This window comes from Pteropus alecto, unplaced genomic scaffold (assembly GCF_000325575.1).
Source record: "Pteropus alecto unplaced genomic scaffold, ASM32557v1 scaffold276, whole genome shotgun sequence".
Lineage (NCBI taxonomy): Eukaryota > Metazoa > Chordata > Mammalia > Chiroptera > Pteropodidae > Pteropus > Pteropus alecto.
In genome coordinates, this window is record NW_006438074.1 from 257,930 (window position 1) to 273,149 (window position 15,220).

Sequence of the window (15,220 nt, forward strand, 5' to 3'; positions counted from 1 at the left end):
ATTCACTTATTTTGCCACTTTTGCAACTCAGAAAAGAGTTACGGAAATAGAATGTTTCTAACCTGCCTAGTGCAGATACGATATAGTCACAACACATTTAACGCAGATCTCAGGTTTTAAGATTTTGCGCTTCTTGGTGTTAGAGTTCATTAAATGTTTAATTCACTTCGAATTCCAAGGAATTTGATATTTAATGATAATAATGTTAAAATAGGATCTAACAGCCACCAATGTACAGGATTAATGAGATTTCTAAAATATAACTACCATGAAAAAACTCAGCTTGTTGTATTTGTTGCCAAAATTGAATGTTCATTCAGTTCACAGTTTAATTCCCACTTGTGGGAATTTTGAAACATAGAAACAATTGTCTTACCTGGTTAGCCCTTGACTAAGTCAGTAGCATACCTGCAGGAGAATATCTTGTTTGTAGTAATATATCCCAGTTCTGGTTGGTTTCACTCTTGAAATGACTTAATTTGTATAAATGTTATGAGTGGAGAGACCATCTACATGTTAAAAGCATGTTGCATTATATATAGATTGATTTTTTTTAAATCTATAAATGTAAAACTAATACAAATACAGAAATATTTTTCCTAAACAGTGTATAACAAAATTCTCCGCAGTAACTTACCCGCTGTTTGCAGTTTATACAATCTAAACTTTTAAAGAAATTCCTTAAATGTATATTTTGTATTATGTATCATTTCCTGGTCCAAAGAAAATATGTGAATTCAGTTCTAACTTTAAGAATGTACTTTTTGTTTTCAAGTCCGTTAGAGAAATTGCATTCAGCCTGTGAATGGTTGCAGATTATATGTGAGATGAAAAGTAGAAATAATTTCTAGTTTGCAAAACTGGTGCCACTAAATAAACAGGCAATGGCATAATGTGTGTGTATTTATGATTGATATTGCAAGCCGTATTTTTGTTCTGGCTAAAAACTTGGAAAATTTGAAATTAGTTATTAGGAGTCCTTAAGAGAATTTTTTTCAGTTGAACTTGGTTAATTTGCTTAAAAAGGTAGATCTAATAGTCACAGTCTAAACTAGACCTGTCCCATTCTGACTTCAGGAAGATTATTAAAAGTAAGTTGGATTGATGGTTATTTTTCATGAAAACATTCCGGAAATACAGAAGCCAGAAGTAGTTTCTGTTTGGCAAGAATGCTGCCCATTGTCGTCTTATAGATGATGTACACTTCTTAAACCCTTGAAGAGTTGAGACTGGGAATTGGGAATGGTCTGGAAAAGGACTTCTCCACCTAGTATCCCTGGTGTAGTGCCTGCTTCCTAGTAGACATGCATGTGTTTGTGTTTAGGATGCTTCCATTGCGAATTCTGATAAGTGGTTGTACTACCTGTGTCCATTCTTATCTGAAAGTGACATTTCATAGGCTTACACAATTAGAGGGATTTTAGAGTACATTGAATTGGTGATGTAAGTGAACTGTGACTGCAGGAGCTTATTTTGTTTGTTGTAAAATGTATAACGAAATCACAATAATGAGGCATCCTAACCAAAGGTAGTAGGTCTTAGAACTAAATAAAGTTGAGACAAATAAGGATTTATTTGGCTTATGTGTAACTAGTACCTGTTCTCTTGTCAAGGTGATTCCTTTCGTTTTTTGTACTTTTTCATTTGAAAGTTGAAGCTAGGTTTTTTTGGGGGTGGGGGTAGTAAACATTTTTTATTCCAGTTATTTTTCCCCTTGATTACTTCCAGAGAAACCAATACTGAGGTACTTGTCTTTCTCTTTTCCTTGTTATCACTTAATAGCTTAGAAAAGTCTTTCTTTGGTAAAGGTGGCTGAGTACTCTGACTTTGTTCTAGATGACAATCAAACTCTCACTTAGCTTGTAGCCATGCTACGCCCTTCCCAAAGATCTTTTTTTGTATTATATTTTGCTACTTGTGTTGGTAACAGTTGACTAAAATTGTCTAGTATTTAAAAATTAAAGGATTCGCTAGAAGAGTGTGACTGTTATAGATGAAAGAGGTTGTATGTGTACCTTACATTAGCATTCTGAAAACATTCCAGGACTGTTTGTCTTCTGAATTCTCAGCACATCTTGGATACACGTTCTGTTTAATGAAGAAAGCGAAGGTTTTATTATGTATCTATTTTACTATTATCAAAGAATTATTCTTAATTATTTTAGCCAATGATATATATTAACTGCTTACTAACAAAATTGAAAGATTTTTTAAGACAAAGTCTCCAGAACATTCCTAACATAACTAAAATTTTCTAGTGATTGGATGGGAAGTTGTTTTTGAAACGTCATTTTAGGCAAATAAAAGTCTCATGTAATCTTGTAAATTCAACTTTTATAACTGGCTGCACGTTCTTGATGTATTTTGACAGACTCTTTGCTGTAGTGATCCTTAATAAAAAGAAAGAGTTCTTAGCATTTGATAAGGGCAATGAAACTGATTCTGTGCCTAGATCGCAGAAAGGAAGCTTGCTTGGTGTTCTCCTTTCTTGGTATTTACTTTTATATCTGAAATCAGAATGTTCGCCTTGTTTTTTCCCTTTGGTTTTGTTTTAAATATATAACTTCCTAGACTACATTCTACTTTAGGACTTTTGCAAACATTTGTTATAAAAGTGTGAGGGTGTTGAATTCTGCCTCCTTGGATATCATATAAGGGTTTGCCACGTGCTCTCTCCTGAGTTTTACAATCGGACTGTTTTATGACAATATGACTAAAAGTGTATTACAGATGCATGTATAAGGATCCTTGTTCAAGGTCAACTCCACAGTACCTGTCACTAGTCTTACTGGTTCAACTTGACTTTCAGAGAGGTTTTACCAGCTTTACAACCAGATGGATTTGGCATCTGACAGGGACCACAGTATCAGTAAAAGCTTCATCTCAGGAGGAGCAGGGCTCCAAGAGGGAAACTTCCTGGAAAGCAAGTCTCCATAATTTGAGATAAGGAAGAAGATAGTATCAATTTTTGAAGATCACATAGTTGGTTCTCTAAATCTGCTGGAACTGGAACTGTCTTAATAGTTTTCTTGGGCTGAAAATCAAACACATGTCCAAAAATCATTTGTTCAGGTATAAAAATTTGAATGTGAAAGTAATTGTACTTTTTAATCTTAGAATCTGATTTTCTTGGACTTTAACTTGAAGTCATTTAATGAAGTTGGCATTTTATTTATGACAAGGAAGGAAGAAGAAAAGACTATGGAGGAGGGGAAGAAAAGGAGATAAATACTAAGGGCAAAAGTCGGTTTTAAAGTGAAAAAATAAGATATCTTTTTAAGTTAAGAAAATTCTATTTTTCTGAAATTCAAATGTAACTAACCAATTTAGTCCCTATAGATCACCCTTGGGTTTTATAGCAGTCAATAATGCATCACTGGGTGGTAGATTAGTCAAGTCTCTCTTTGTTCTCCCTCCATTATGTTCCCCCAAAGTATCAGGGAAAAGAGATGATCTAACTCAGTTGCCAACTGTCACCTGTATGTTCAATTAGGAAGAAACAAAAAAAGTTTAAGGTAAGGATTACAGGTTTCCCTTTTATTATCAGTTTTATTCTCTGAAGCATTGGTTCTCAACGTGCCACCTGTCAGCAAGATAGGATGACCTCAGAAGCTTAAAAAAGTACTTCAGCATTAAAGATCAAGTTGGAAGGTTCATACTGAAAGTGTCCCCTCCACCTGAGAGAATGCATGCATCCTCCTGTGCCCCTCGTCAGATCTTCTATTTAAATCTCTGGGATGGTTCCTCTTTCACTCAATAAAAGCCAGAGTCCTTACAGTGGCCTACAAAGCCCCCTATATGATCTGGTCCCTCTGACCTTTCAGACTCGTCTCCCTCCCTCTGCTTTAGCCACGCTGGTTCCTGGCTATACCCAGAATTTGCCTGTTCTCACTCAAACCCTGCGGTCTTACAGGTGCTTGCTTTAGCTGTTCCCTCTACCTGGACTGTTTTCATTGGTCAAAGCAGGTCACATCTAACTTCAAGGTGACCAGAAAGGAACAAACTAGAATACTTGTGAACAACCCTAGTTACCATGGGGCCCAATATGCATTCCATGGCAGTATAAGCCTGTGGATGCGTGGCCTTATGTATGCTTCAGGAGACCGTCTAACTTGAACTGTGCACTTTGAACAAGTGCTGGTAGCAGATGTGCAGGGACGTGTGAGGTGGTCTCATTGTAAGTACTCATAAACATTAGAAAGAGGTCAATGTTCCTGCATCTTTGGGGATGAAGTGAAATGCCCAGTATTGTGGCCTAGGTTAGATTTGCAAAGGCAGAGCTAAGTAGGAAGAATTCCAAGCAGAAGATACAGGTGAACAAGGTAGGCAAGGTGGCTGAGGCCAGGGAAGATGTTTATCTTAGCAAGGACTTCCCACACTCAGACCCCCTTAGAGGGCTGAGAACTGTATATCCCTAAGAAGGCCTGCTTTTGATGTTCTTTGCTGCTCAAGCGTTCTCTACCTTATATGACATTGCTTATCTCAAATCAGCTTTACTCTTTAAGTCCAGTAGCGTTTCGGTAACATGGAAAAATTGTCCTCCCCTCATACACCACCCAGTGTAGTGCTGCCCCAAACCTAATAGTCTTTAAATAATTTTGGCTGATTGCCCAGTCAGAAAAATGTGTTAAGTACCCCACCTGAGTGGAATGTTCAGGAGCCTCTGAAAGAGATACAGGCTGTGAAGTGCCTTGGCAGTGGTCTGACAGACCCGTGGATCCACGTAGAAGACGTCCTTCATAAACTTGGCTGAGCCCCGTGGAGCTGGCCTGGCTAGCACCTGGCCAGCATGAGCCAGGAGCTGTGGTCTAATAAGAACTGTGCACTTAAAGGCGAGTGCATGGGAGCAGAGAGGCGGGGACCACATGAAATGCTGTTTGAGGTTTCCTGTTTGCTCTACCTCCTCTGCCATCACCACCCTCCGAGCCAAAACAAAATAATACTAACATTCAGGAGGCAAAGTTAGAGCTAAAAGCAGGCAAGTATTTGATAGTTCATCATGTTCCAAATCTTTACGATGGACAGCATATATTTCATAATTCAAAAAACTATAAAATGGAGCCTCCAATTTATCAGCAGCTTGATTCTGATGTGACTGTCTTAAGATGTATCATAATTATGTGCATATTTTTGAGCAGCTTCTAAAGTCCATTTGTTATATAATTCAGATGTAAACACTGCAGGACTCTTTGTCTTCTCAGAAATCTTCCCTTCACCTATGATGCTCTGCTCTCATTCTAAAGTAGCAACCTCTACCGATTGTGGCTAGGACACGAGGTAAAACCAATACTATATTTTCTTTTTAGTAAATGTGATTCTTTGGCAGAAAAATTATCTGAATATAAGTGGTGAGCAAAAAAAAAAAAAGCCAAACCCAGCAGTATGGGCTCTGCTCACTCACTGGATATTTCATCTTCCTGCTGCTGCAGCTTATCCTGCCCCACGGTGCTGGGGAGAATTATTAACCAATATTAAATAAACCCTGCTGTCACTTCCCCTCCCCCCACCCTCCCGCAAAATATGCTAACGCTGCCCCTGTCAGAGACCTCTCCACTGCCATCCGCACCTGCAATCTGCATTTCTGCCTTTGACACTCAGTGGGCAGTTCCCGTGGAAACCACTGGCTGTCTTTCTGCTCCTGTGCACCAGCAGACACGTGGGCCTCAACCTCTCCTCTACATAATGATACCTTATCTCTTTGAGGTGCTTCTGAGAGCACCAAAGTAAATTTCATGTTTGCCACAGAGCCTATGTTTTAAGTTAGACAACTTTAAGCCTCCAATCTTGATGGCAATCGTTCCAATCACGTTCTTGTGATACAGGGAAAAGATAAATCAAATAGAAATTTGAAAAAATATGGATTATTGTATACGTTGAAGAATATTAATAGTTAAAATGTACTAGATTTATCTCCCAGCATGATTTAAAATAACTTGTTTGTTTTTTTTTTTTTTAAATCCTCAAGCTGGAAAAAAACTATCTTTTTCAAACATCTTTGATCAACACTAACCACCCTCATTAAGTTATCAGAGAAGATCTCATCAACTTTATTAATTTTTGACACTTTTTAATTGTAATGTATACATAACAGAATTTGTCACTTTAACCATTTTAAACATAAACTTCAGTGGCATTAAGTACGTTCACAATGTTCTTTAACCATCACCAGTATCTATTTCCAAAGCATTTTCATCATCCCAAACAGAAATTATGCTCCCATTAGACAATAATTCCCCATTCTTTCCTCCTCTCAGCCCTTGGCAATTTCTATTCTACTTTCTATTTCTACGAATTTGCCTATTCTAGATATTTCGTATATATATTTTGTGAAATCATAAATACATCTATATAGTGGGATCATTCACTATTTGTCCTTTTGTGTCTGGTTTATTTCACTTAGCATAATGTTTTCAAGTTTTATCCATATTGTAGCATATGTAGGAATCTCATTTCTTTTTATGACTGAATATTATTCCCATGACGTATATGTCACAGATTGTTTATCCATTTACCCATTGATATAGACACTCGGGTTTTTTTTTTTCACTTTTGGCTATTGTGGATAACATTGCTATGAACATTGTTGTACAAGTTTGAGTCCCTGTTTTAGTTCTTTTGGGTATAAATCTAGGAGTGGAATTGCTGGGTCATATTGTAATTCTACATTCAACTTAAGGAACTACCAAACTATTTTCACAGTAGCTGTACCATTTTACATTCGCACCAGCAGTGCGTGAGAGTTCCAATTTCTCCACATCCTCACCAACATTTTTGTTTGTTTGTTTGTTTTTGAATAATAGCCGTCCTAATGGGTGTACAATGGTGTCTTAACTGTGGTTTTGATTTTCATTTTTATGACTAATGATGTTGAACATCTTTTCATGTTGCCAATTGGCTATTTAGGCATCTTTGGAGAAATGTCAAAGTTCTTCGCCCATGTTTAATTGTGTAGTTTGGGTGATTTTTTTTTATTTGGTATGTTGAGCCGTAGGAGTTCTTTATATATTCTGCATATTAATACCATCTCAGGTGATTTGCAAATATTTTCTTCCATTTAATGGTTGCCGTTTTACTCTGTTGACGTTTACATGATTTACTTTAGTGTCTTGATGCACAAAGGTTTTTTGATGAAGTCCAATTTTCTTTTTCTTTTATTGCCCTTGCTTTTGGTGTCATCCCTAAGAAATCATTGCCTAATCCAAAGTCATGAAGATTTTCATATATGTGTAATTCTAAGGATTATGTAGCTCTTAAATTTGGGTCTTTGGTCCATTTTTGATTTACTTTTTATATATGGTATAAGGTAAAGTTTTAGCTTCAGCCTTTTGCATATGGTTTTACAGATTTCCCAGCATGATTTGTTATAAAGATTACCAGCTTAATTTATGATGATGAATTGAGCTATTCCTTTCCTCTTTCTGTCTCAGCTGACACTGGAGACAGAAAACTTGCAAACCGCCTCTTCCCCTTTTATTACCTGGCTGACGAGGATTAATCCTAATTCCTAAATTCCCAATTTGCCAAGACAAATGGATTCTGTGGTTCTTGCTACCACCAATTAATCTTTATATGCCTTTCTTCCCCATGAAGCAGGTAGATGGCTCTGAGAATTGGTGAGACAATACATACAAAACACCTAACACAGTGCCTATCACATGGTGGATGGGTCAGTTAGGGCTCTTTTTTTCCAGGCAATAGGTCCTGACTCTCAATAAGCAACAAGTGAGATTTATAGAAAGGCCATTGGAAGCTCACAAAGATATAGAATGGCTGGAAAACCAGGCTTGGACACGGGTAAGAACCAAGGTAGAGGAAGGGTCTATCCTTGTATCTTCACAGCTTCATAGTGGGGCAGACACCAAAATTTAGTGACGCACCAAGAGTATACATAATGCTGTATAGGAGATTTCCCAAAGAAAACCAGAACACAGGAAGAAGTAATGCTAGGCAACAATTTATGGCAACTGTCTGCTATAATTTATCTTATTGGTTTCCCAACATCCACATCCATGTCCTTTTCATTCATATCCTCCCCAAAATGCTCCTGCCTCACATACTGCATTTTTCAAAAATGCATTAGCCCCTCCCCAGAGAGAGACAGTACAAAGTATTGTCTATTACCGTTCCAAGCCCAAAGTATCTCTGTGATGTATCTATATGTATATATTTATATATTTTTCTTTGAATGATCTGAGAATATGGTGGGAACATTGTGCGTCTTTACCTCTGAATACTTCGATGTGTATTTCCTGAGAACAAGGATGTTTTCTTACATAATCACAGTACAAATTACAATTAGGAAATATGACATTGATAAAATATAATTACCTAATCCACAGTCCATATCCGAATCTCATCAATTACCCCAAAATGTCTAGCATAGCTATTTTTCCCACTCCAAGTTTCAACCCAGGATCAAGCATTGCATTCAGTTGTCATGTCTCTCTAGTTTCTTCGTTCTGGAGCAGTTCCTCAGCCCGCCTTTGTCTTTAGTACCTTTGCCTTTAATGCCTTCTACTTTTGAGAAGTACAAGCCAGTTACTTTGAGAATATTCCTTAATTTGGGTTTGTCCAGTGTTTCCCCACTATTAGTTTTGGATTATGCAGGTTTGGCAGAACCCCCACAGAACTGGGACATGAGGTCATGTCCTTAGTGCCTCACATCAGGAGGTACATTACTGGTGAAGTGATGTTTGATCATTCGGATAAGATGATGCCTGCTTTTTCTCCCCTCCACTGTGAAGTCATTGTTTTTCCCTGTATAATTAATGTGTAATTTGTGGGGAGATTATTGGAGACTCTGTAAGTAGTCTATTCCTCATCAAACTCTCACCAGTTTTAGCATCAATTGAGTTTCTAACTCCACTCCTTTCTATGTCCTACTATAAGGAAAGACTTTCCTTTCTTTTTCCAACTTTTAGCTTTTTTGGAAATTAACACATGTGCCCTACATAATCCCACCCCATCCCTGACTTCTTCTATCCTCAACCCACTGTTGGTCCCCACTCCAGTCCTGAGCCTTGCCTCTGACTGACTGCCATCCCATCCTGACTCCTCCATCTCCGGGCTTCACCCATGCCCAAGCTTTTCTGTCTTCCTCACTTCACCCTATTTTTGGCCTTGAGTCTGGACAATGTGCCCTAGCAAGAAGAGTGGATATTGATAATGTGCTATCAAAAACATTTCTGAAATTACATCAGTCTTCCTTTCAAGTATTTTATTCTCTCTTAACATCTTGTACATTTCTACTATTTTCCATCATTCCTGAAAGTTTTAGACATACTTTCATTGCTAATCTTTGTTTCATTGGATTTACCAAAAGTCAAAACTATTTTTTTCTTCTCAAAATATGAGTCCTGATTTGACTATTTTTTAACACCTTATTTTAAAAGGTAGTTTTCAAAAACATGCAATCCAATGATATTTTTGAGAGAGAAAATAGGGATTAAGGGATGTGCATTGGTCTGAATGTTCATATGTTTTCATTTGTTCATATATAAAAACTCACATGTTGAAATCCTAATCTCCATTGTGATGGTATTAGGAGGTGGGATCTTTGAGAGGTAATTAGGTCATGAGAGCCCTCATGAATGAATGGGATGGCTCTCTTTCCACCATGTGAAGATACAAGAAGTTGGCAGTTTGCAACCCAGAAGAGGGCCCTAGCCAGAACCCAACAATGCTGGCACCTTGATTTTAGACTTTCAGCCTTCAGAACTGTGAGCAATAAATTTTTCTTGTTTATAAGCCACCCTTAGTTTATGGTCCTTTGTTATAGCAGCCCATACTGACTAAGACAGGAAGCAAGAAAAGCAAAAGCAAGATTAAACCTGGAGTAAGGCTAGTATATAGAATGCATGACATATGAGCTTTGCTTGGTTTTGGGCTTCCTAGTGGCCAGGACAGAAGGAAGTTTTATCATTAACTTGTCATCTTTATTTATCAAATAGAGAGTGATACTTTTTAAATTTCCCAAACTGAAGTCACATAAAACTTGCTACTGAATATGTGGAATATTTTTACTGTTATCTAGTGCTTGCTGGTTCTGTCCCTGGCTTTACATCGTTTCCTCACATGCATGTGCTGATTGGATCTCAGCTGAAGACTTGCAGGAGCCTCTGCAGACCTCTAGAGCTCTTTCCCACTTCAGCTTTCTCAGAGACTCTCTCCTGAGAATTTTAGTGGTCTTGGCTTCCCTAAAGTCCCAAGTCTATCTGCTTGACACAGGGAGGTCACCAAGCCCCACGAGGTTCTCCCTAGTCTACGGTCCTTTGTTATAGCAGCCCAGACTGACTAAGACAGGAAGCAAGAAGAGCAAAAGCAAGATTAAACCTGGAGTAAGGCTATCTGCTCGACACAGGGAGGTCTATCTGCTCGACACAGGGAGGTCACCAAGCCCCACGAGGTTCTCCCTCTCCAAGGGCAGGAAGCTGGGGGTGTCCATGGGGCTCATGTTTTATGTTTCCCTTCTCTCAGGAATCCCTGTGTCTTGCTGCCTGATTGTCCAATGTCCCAAAAACCTTCGTTTCATATATTTTGCCTGTTTCTTTAATTGCTTTATGTGAAAGAATAAATCTGGCCCTTGATACTCCATCTTGGCTGGACTCCGAAGCCCTTTGTTTCTTGACGACCCCACACTTTTAAGTCCTAGCCTGGCTGCACCAACCTGTGTTCAGAACTTTCAGGAACTGCTGTGTCTTCTGGGCAACATTTATGTAAAAATTGACACAGGGAGGTCACCAAGCCCCACGAGGTTCTCCCTCTCCAAGGGCAGGAAGCTGGGGGTCCATGGGGCTCATGTTTTATGTTTCCCTGTGTCTTGCTGCCTGATTGTCCAATGTCCCAAAAACCTTCGTTTCATATATTTTGTCTGTTTCTTTAATAGCTTTATGTGAAAGAATAAATCTGGTCCTTGATACTCCATCTTGGCTGGACTCCGAAGCCCTTTGTTTCTTGACGACCCCACACTTTTAAGTCCTAGCCTGGCTGCACCAACCTGTGTTCAGAACTTTCAGGAACTGCTGTGTCTTCTGGGCAACATTTATGTAAAAATATTTTAACAGAAACTCAATGACATTTACTTCTTCTAACTGCATCCAGGTTGAATGTTCTCAAATCCACAATGATTGTGGAAAGGCAATTATGTATTATTACAAAATTGTGTTATGGTATTAGCTTTTCATGGTATTAGCTGAACCCAAGACTTCTTTTGTTTTCTAGAATGTAGTCATTGTTGGTTATCATGTCACATTTGTAGACAATATTTGTCATGTAAACATTTTTACATCTTATATGGCTGTGCATGGATATATGTAGATTTACTGAATATACACAATTCCTCATCTGCAAAAAGTAAACCATAATGAGGACAGAAAAAGACAATGCACACTAGAAAAAAATTAAATTAAATTACCTAGATATTGACAAAAAGCACCTACACGTTGGAAGGCATTTATTGTTTAGCACTAGGTGGGTGCGGTAGACCCCATATTGGATCTACACAACCTGAGAATGCTCTTCCCTGGTCAACCAGAGGTACAACTTATCCAAATAGAGCTTTATTTCTCAACCCACAGCTCTTCTAGAGAGCAAGGCAGTGGCCTATGGTCTAGGAAGAGCAGCCAGTGTGGCCAGAGATCCCATTCCAGTCCATCTTGTTGAGACCACGGAATTGGGTGGGGGAGGGGAGGGAGAAAGAGTCTGAGCACTAGACCTTGTCCTGGACTTCAAAATAATGGGCTCAGCTAAAAAATGGCAGTTTTTCTTTTGGTTTATGTTTCCAAACTCTTGTACAGTATTTGTACCTTTGTATGATGGTTATAGAAGAACAAACTTGTTCTTAAATATAGCATGTAATTTTAGCTAGACAAAGCCTCAGGGTTACATCATTCAAGCATATAACAGCTCCAGACTTACACGTGGGCAGCCATTGCTGGTCACTTTAAAGATTCCACCACATTTGTGATCAACTTGTTTCTACTACTTTTGCAGCCACCAACTGATGGACTGGCCTCCAGCAACCTCCAATTCAAGTTTCCCAGGAGTGAGGATCCGAGTGGCCACCCAGTCAACATCCATTACTCAGTCTTGCTGGGCTAAGCTCCCTCTCTGGGACATGTCATGGGCTACAGCCAGCCTGTGAAACAGCTAATTTAGACTCAGGGGCCAATCTTTGACCTTGGGCAGCAAGATCACACAGGAAAAGGCAAGATCACCTGTGATTGTAGCAGACAGTTAATCACATCCAGCACACAGGTGGAGGATTTTACTTAACATTTCCAACAATACATGCAAGCCCCTGAGTTAATCTCTGCAGGAGATAAAGATGTGGAAAAGCCTTGATTCCTGTAACCGAAGAAAAGTGATAGATGCTATACGCAGTTATGAGACCAGCCAGTGAATGAACAAGGGAGTGGAAGAATGGCAGCTGCCAGCTGATGGGTAATGTTAGTTCTGCCCTTAGTCAAGCCTGTGGATCAGTAGCTTAACTCAGGGCCTGCTACCTAATGAGAACTCAGTGATAGTTGTTACTATGAAGACAGCAGATAAAGCCCCACCCCGGAGCCTCCCAGACATGTTCTTGTGTCCCATCCTGTTCTGCTGGACCAAGAAGGGTTGGGGAGCAGGCACAGCCAGTCTGTGGTGATGCAATTGCTTTTTTGCACATGGAAGAGAGCAGAGCAGGGACAGAATCCACAGGGGCTGACACTGTCATTCCAAGCAGCTCCTAATTATTCCCCTAGGGCTGCTGCAAACCCAAGTAGGCACTTTGGCTGGGCTAGTGGGGGGTGTTCACCTGAAACTCGAAGACGTTTTGAGTGCATTCAGTTCTCCAGTCCTCCCACCCCCTGCTTGTCAGCAAGTTAACTGACACACTATTCTTTCATGACACAGCTCTCACCTCTGTCCTGGAATTTGTGGATTCAGATAAATTTCTCTTGTTAGGTTCTTCATAGCACTTTCAACTTCTCTAAAGCTGTAACCACAGTGGTTGGCTGGAGGGTTTTCCTGAAGAGCAAGTGGCTGTGTTTCCCTGGGTGTCCCCAGCCCCTACTGATCCAACTGTGTGGTCCCCCATGGACAGGAGGAAGGCTCACATGGAAGCCCCCACCGCCTCTTCACAGGCAGCACGCTTGGCCTCATGTGCAAGCTTCCCAGGTCAGGGTGAGTCTAGTCGAATGAATAGCAAAGACTATTTTATATAGCACTGCAGACACTGCTTATAAAGTCCATTTGGGTCTTAGGTTCAAATTGGCCAAAATTAATCTCTTCACCACAAAAACTCAAGATCACCATGTAAGCATGACTTTTGAAAAATCACCTTTGAAATATTTTTAGGAAGGCTTTCAGCTTTTGGGAAGCACAGAAGCCAGTACTGTGGTGTCCCGCCCCAATGGAACCTAGGACAGGGACTAGGGGCTGTCCTTAATCACTGCTCCCACTGGCCAGGAGAGTTTTTCAAAGGCCATGAATATGAATTGTAGCCCTAAATTTAGCCTAATTTCTAAAGTGCGAACCATGATTGTTTTTCAAATGGAGGGTAGGCAGAGTTTTTAACTGTTGCCAGGGGTTAAGATGAAGTCTCACAGGCTGGTTAGGGAAGGGGGGTTGTGGCTGATCATTACATTTTTCATCCAAGGGCAGGTGTCTGACCCCCCATCATGTTCCTTCTCCTTCCCAGGCGCCCCACATCACCACTCTATTTTATTCCTAAATCCTTGACTTACTAAATCCTTCCTAAATCTCTCTCAGAGAAAGAAATATGGCCAAGGGACTGGCATTCCCACAAACTCCTCAAAGACAACAGATGCCACAGAAAGGCTGGAGACTAGTGGTGGCAGGCAAACCTAATTTCTAAAACAAGGTTGTTAAATCCACCAGAATCGGCTTCTTAGAAAATGCATCGGTCTCAAAGAGACCAGAGAACCTGCTAGGGACATTTGGGATTTGTACCTCATTATTCCACCTCTGAGAAACCCTAAAGCAAGAAGACAGTTTAGAGTTCCTGGTATTTGAATCATGATATTGTTGCAGGAAAGATCCAAAATTAGACCAATGAGAAACCAAGCAGCACTCAGAGTTGGAGAACTCAGGTTTATTACGCTAATGGTCCTGGAGGAGCTAGCGCTCTGAAGATGTGGGCCCAGAGCTCATTTGCAACATTCCTTATATAGACCCTTTTTGGCATGGGCTAATTGGTTAATTTGTCCTCAGACCATTACAAAGCTGCAGGGAGTTGCTATGGTTGCAGGTAGTTGCATTGTCCTTACAAAGGGCTGGAGTGGCTACGGGTTACCCACAGTTACAAAGTGTTACAAAGCATGGGAGTTGCTAGGGGGTATAAACAGTTACATTTGTTGCTTAGACAGATCAAACAAAAGGGAAGGCGAGTCTTCAGTCAATTTTGAGCACAGCCCATGCAGCAAGCATATTTAGAGAAGAACAGAGAGCTGATTAGCCTTTTGAATGAAAATTCCTCTTCAATATGCCATATGGTCAAACTCTGTCATTCAAGATGAAAGTTATTTACTAATTACTCCTTCTTTATCACTTTTAATTCACTGTCTGGGACTTCTCAGCCTCTCAGTCCAGAATGGTAGGTCTCCTGAGCAAAGTATAGACATAAAAGGTGGAAGCAGCCTTTCTCCTTCCTAAGGAAAGAGACTTCTATGGGGTTCCATAGAAGCAAGAGACATGTAAAACCAGCTTCAGTCGCACCATTCTCTTCTTCAAGATTTGGAACGTGACATGCCCAAAAGAACATGGCTATTCTCTCTCACAACCACTTCGCACAGGGCCAAAGCAAATCAAACTAGGACCACCACGTGGTTGACACTGAGAGACTACACTAAGTGCTTCCCATGCAGCATCTCATTAAATCCTCAAGATAACACCATGATGCATGCGTGATAATCGTCCTGTCATTCAGATGAAAAACTGAGGATTAGACAGCGTGCACCACCACTAACTGATTAAGCCAGGGCCTGAACCTGGGAAGTCTGCCTTCAAGTCCAGTTCTAACCACTCTGTGGTCCCCACTAGCAATCTGTTAAGTGGATGAGCCACAGCCTTTTGCTTCCTTACCTTAATCTCAATTTGGCATTAGAGCGAATGCCCCACTTGGGGCCACTAAGCACCGATCCCAGAAACTTCTGCAACCAGCCCCATCCTTTCCCGTCCTTTCCCGTCCTTTCCCGCCTAGGCACAGTCTCTCGCCCGC